The following is a 6,056-nucleotide window of genomic DNA, read 5'->3' as shown; positions in this document are numbered from 1 at the left end:
GCATTAGAACTAGCTAGTTTGACCAATATGCTAATAAAATTCCTCACAATTAGACCAAAAGCAACTTGAGAAGAGGAGAAAAACTTGAGGTTGTCAAACTTTCGTTTAGTTTAGATCTACAAACAACAGATGTGGAAAGCAGCTGTCAAGGTACTAAACAATGTATTGTACTGAGAATATCTGTTGGGAAATTAAGAAAACAAACAAAACAAACAAACAAAACCCCAAAACTCAAAACAACAACCCAAAACCATTTCAAGTGGTTAAAAGGCAATAATGTGCACCTGACCCAAGACATAATATTTTCAATCTTCTCATCTGCCTGAAAAAGTAACAATGGAAACGGGCATCACAGTACAGTGAAGATAGTGCAGGACTGGCAATATTTCTTTATATTGAACGTTGAATATGGTCATTTGAGTTGCAATCAACTGAACAGCACCTGGAAACAACAGTAACTAGTTAGAGCAGTCTAGTCTCAATTTGTAAATTATTTTAGTGTAAATGGAATGAATGCAGAGTGAAATTGCATTGTTCAATCTGTTTTAAAGTCTCTTTTTAAGGATAAATGAAAATTACAAAGGCTTTAAGTGTACTTTCCCATCTGAAATTTATTTGAGGGAAAGAAATTAAAGATTATCTAAAAGAATTCAAAAGTATTGTCAACTAAAACTTTGTTATTTAGATTGCTGCAATTTAACTTTCAATCTTTCCTTTGGCTGAAATTTATGTTTTCTGATTGTAAATCAGCAAGTTAAAGATTAACGTTCTGTTTATCAGAAGAACTCATTAATGATAGTCTTTTCTCCTTCTGATTACTTAAGTTTTAGTATTTGCTGACAGTTTCAGATATCTCATGAAATAGTAAAAGAATAGATTCTACTGAGTTCTACTTTACATTATTCTTTTATACAAAAGGTCTTCAAAGCAATTCCCAATTATGAGCCAAAAAGAATTTCTTTTTGACTTTTGAAAAACTCCATTTTAAATAACATCTTCAGTACTATGGGTGTATCTCAATATCTGAAGAGCCCTGGTGTCACAGTGGCTAAAGTACTAGACAGCTAAGTGATAAATCCCTCAGTAATTTAAACCCACCAGCCATCTCTGATAGGAAGATAAGGAAGTCTACTGTACAGATTTACTGCCTTATAAAACCTGTGGGACAGTCCTATTCTGACATCTGGGATCTTTATGTGTCAGAACACACTCAATAGTAACGTAATTCATGTACAATGTCTTACAGTATTTTTTGGGGGGGTTAACATCTTAACATTAGCTTCAATATTATACAGTAAGGAAACCTTTATTGGTGTTAATTTTAAAAACAGTCGGCTTAAAGTTCTAGAGAAGTCATAGTTACTATTTGCAATCCTCAAATCCACATATGACAAAAATTGCTTATAGATAGAATAATGGAATGTAACTTTTTGGGTGTTTATATGCTTTGTTTCTTTGAAGGCATTTTCTTTCCTTGGAATTTTTTTACTGCTTTCTTAACAAATAGCCAGTGATGTGGAGGGTTAATAAAATTATTTAGACGTTATAAGGGACATGATTTTTAAAAAGTGGAGACCTAACTAATTTTGTGGTTAATTACAAGGCTTTCTCTACTTTTAACAGATTAATGATTAGAGACTAAACTTGTATTCTGTTACTCAAGATGTCAGAATTAGAAGACTAGAAATAAGCATATATAATTTTAAAAAAATTTTTTCATATTTAAATTTTTATTAGTTTACAATCATTTATATGCATTGTTTTACATAAATGTGCTTTCAGCTTTATACAATAATCCATATACATTATGCTTCATTCATGTTGTTGTTGTTGTTGTTGTTGTTAAATGCCGTTGAGTCACTTTCGACTCATAGTGACCCTGTGTACAACAGCCCTAAACCCTGCTTCATTCTGTGCCAATCTTATTGTCTCTGACACACCTACCCCCATTACCCCAGTCATTGAATTAATCCATTTTATCCAGGGTCTTCCTCTCTTGTGCTGTTCCTCTACCCTCCCGAGCATAACATCTCTCTCCAAGAACTGGTCCCTCCTTGCAACATGTCCAAAGTGTGTAAGAGGAAGCTTCAGAATCCTTGCCTCCAAGGAGCAGCATGTTTAATGCTCTCTAGGACAAACCTGTTCATTTTCTTTGCAGTCAATGATATATTCTTTTTCTCCAGCACCACAGTTCAAAGGCATCAATTTTCCTTCTATCACCTCTAGTTATTGTCCAGCTCTCTGATACACAAGAAGAAACTGCAAAGACTATGACCTGGAGCAGTCACACTTTAGTCTCCAGGCTGACATTGTTGCTCTCCAGCACTTTGGAGAGGTATTTTACAGCAGACTTTCCCAATGCAATTCATCTCTTAATTTCCTGGCTGCTGGTCCCAAGAGCGTGATTGTGATGCCAAACAAACTGTTAATAATCTCAATCTCTTCACCATCTGTCAGGATGCTGCCAATTGACCCAGTGGTGAGAATCTTTGTTTTTCTTAATGTTGAGCTTCAATCCATGTTGAGGGATGCAGTCCTTGACCTTCTGCAACAAGTGCTTCAGATACCCCTCTGTTTCAGCAAGCAGGGTTGTGTCATCTTCACTTGTATACATTGTGTTTTATACAATCATTCATATACATTATATTATATAAAAGAAGCACATTTTTATTTACTATAAAGCAGCTTTAAAACAATTATACTAGTGCTCCAATACAGGCTACTGAAAGAAATCTTTGCAAGCCTTCAAACAATGGTCAAGCTGAGGTGGTGGTTGTTTGGTCCCATCAAGTTGACCATATTTCACTACAACCTTATGAACAATAGATCTGAGCCTTACCCATCCTCAAAATCTCTGATATGTTTGAGTCCTTTGTCATGGTTACTGTGTCAATCCATCCTTTTGAGAGTCTCTTTCTTTTAACAATGTACTCAATATGTCAGAGATGGTGAAGATGCTGTATGATAGGACAGATTTCAGATTTGTTGTTCATAGAGTTGCTATAAGTCGTATTCAACTCAAGGACACATACAGCAACTCTTGAGTACACATATGCAAACTCAAACCTCCTGAAATGATTTTTAAACAATATAAAATGAGCAGAAGGACATTAAACTAAAGGAAAAACCTAAAAAGAAAATAGTTCAACTTAAATTCTTCAAAAATGTTGCCCCAAATCACTTAATAATATTCATACATCATATATTCCAAAATAGCAGTAAGAAACGCATTGAAATTATATGACTGAGAGTGAGATAAAATTAAAATAGAAAATATTCTGTAAGATTTTTGATGCAGAAAAACCAGAAACTCTAAACATATTAGAATAATTTCATTATAACTGACAGTCCTACAAGATGTGGGAAAATGTTTCATGACATGTAATTATGCTTGTGGAATACCTATAGTTGGACCAGGAAGAAGTCCTCAAAATAGAGCAAGTAAACACTGCACAATTCAAAATCAGGAAAGGAGTGCATCAGGGATGCATCCTTTTCAATCGCTATACCTTTTCAATATATATGCCAAATATATCATTCAGGAGACTGAAGAGGAATGTGGCATCAGAATTGGAAGAAGATTCATCAACAACCTACATTATACAGACGATACAATCTTATTTGCTGAAACTGAGGAGGACCTGAAATGCTTCCTGCAAAAGGTCAAGAGCTGTAGTCTTCAGTATGGACTGAAGCTCAACATCAAGAAGACAAAGATTCTCACCACTGGGCCAATTGACAGCACCATGATAGGTGGAGAAGAGATTGAGGTTGTTAACAATTACAGCTTGCTCAGCTCCACAATCACCACTCTTGGCACCAGCAGTCAGGAAATCAAAAGACGAATTGCACTGGGAAAATCTGCTGTCAAAGACCTGTCCAGATTACTGAGAAACAATGATGTCAATCTAGAGACTAAGATGTGATTGATCTAGGCCACAGTCTTCACAATTACTTGCTTTGCATTGGAGAGCCGAGCAATAACTAAGGATGACAGAAAAATTGATGCCTTTGGTTGAAATGCTGAAGAAGAGTCTTGAACATACTATCAACCACTAAGTAAACAAATAGGTCTGTCCTGAAGAGGGTGAAACCAAGTTTCTCCTTGGAGGCTATGATTTTTGAAGCTCTATCTCACATATTTTGGGAATGTGGCCCAGAGAGATCAGTCCTTGGAGCAGGACATCATGCTCAGAAGGGTGGAGGAACAGTGCAGGAGAGGAAGACTCAGATGAGATGAATTGATACAGTCAACTGAGGCAATAGAAGTAATTATGTCAGATGAAGTCAGTGTGACTGGCTCAGAATAGGGCATACTTCAGAGCTGTTGTATATGGGGTCTCTATGAGTTGCAGGCACATAATGACAATAGATCAAAACTTTAGAAGGAGAATTCAAGGGTGAAAATGAGAGAGGTCAGATAGCTATGAGAACAAATGTAGAAATAAAAATTTTCTAGACATGCATATCTTAATCTATATTTATGCATAGAGATGAAGGATATATGCACCACTCTTTCACTAATCCCTGATGGCACAATGATTAAGTGGAAGGTTGGTGGTTCAAATATAAAGTTGCTTTTGTGGCAGTCTGCTTCTGTAAAAACCTCAAATCTATTGAGTAGGTACATGCTGTTGTACAGGGTTGTCAATGAGTCAAAATTGACTTGATCTCAGAGTTTGCTTTTTCATATAAATTACAGGTTTTATGAAGAAATGCTTTGCTCTTATATCCTTGATGCTTCTGAGAGATTTTACACTCAAGCTGATTTAGGAGGAAAATGGTCACAATGTTACCTATATTAGCTGACTCTGACTAACTAGCTGTAAAAAAAAATGTTATTAATGAATATGATTGTTTAAATACAAATTATTTTGTTTGCTTTGTTAGTTTGCTATGTCAAACAATTGTTTTGCCTAAAACTTTCACCAATAAACTGGTTATTTTGTGTATCTTAAAATTCAACTTACAGAGTGAAGAAAAAATTTGCAGATGGTAATTTACAATGAAAGTCGTTTATTATTGCAGGGGGGTAATTAAAATTTTGCAGCTTTTCCTCATTAACTTACCTCTTCAACTTAGTTTCTATTGATTTTTGTCTGGAATAATTGAAGAAAATTATTACTAATTTTATGTACTCTTGAATCCTGAATTTAACCCAAAGCTTAATTGCTAAATTTTAGCTTCTAAATTCATCAAATTACTTCTGCTTGCCATTATTTTTCTCTTGCAATTAAGCTCTGTCCAATATTATCAGCTCCTCATTTAAGGAAAGTTCTTGGGCTAATTTTAAATTATTTTACTAGTAAGTGGAAAAAATATATTTTTAAAAACATGTACATAAGAAAACTGTCAGCAGTCCAGTATTTTGTGCAAATAAAGGAAATCTATCAGCACAATGAAATGATATGCAAGTACTGTAAAATACTAGGGATGTGTCTTTATGTTTTTTATTGGTTTTCATACATTCATTCATGTATGCTGTGCTTCTTTCATTTCTTTTGTGTTTTATACAATCATCCATATATCTTATCTTGTGTTTTATACAATATATGCTGTTAAATAATGGTAATTTTTCCTTCAGGACATAATGTTCAATATCTTTATTCATATTTCTTATATTTTATACAATAAATTAGTACTTTCTCCTCTCTATTCTTCTGCCTCTCATCGCTTTAAAGACAAACATATGTCTGAACTGAGTCATGATATTTTTGTGACTGCATATGCATGTGTAATTGGATGATGAATAGGAAAAAATCAATAGAATCCATAACTTGGAACTGTGGTGTTGACAAAGATTATTGAATAGATCATGGATTTCCATAAGAACAAACAGATCAGTCTTAGTAGAAATGTTACCAGACTGCTCTTTATAAAGAAGGAGATTAAAAATATGTCTAACAAACTATAGGTATATTATCAGGACAAAACAGGCCCTAGAGAAGGACATACTTAGAAAAGGTGATCAGCAGGAAAGAAGTCAACAAAGGAGAGGAAGATCTTAAATTAGGTGGATTTCACAGTGAGTATAACAACAGATTAAGGATGGCATA

The sequence above is a fragment of the Elephantulus edwardii genome, unplaced genomic scaffold, assembly GCF_000299155.1.
Source record: "Elephantulus edwardii isolate Elephantulus edwardi_28Jun2011 unplaced genomic scaffold, EleEdw1.0 scaffold00008, whole genome shotgun sequence".
NCBI lineage: Eukaryota > Metazoa > Chordata > Mammalia > Macroscelidea > Macroscelididae > Elephantulus > Elephantulus edwardii.
This window is presented reverse-complemented; position numbering follows the sequence as displayed.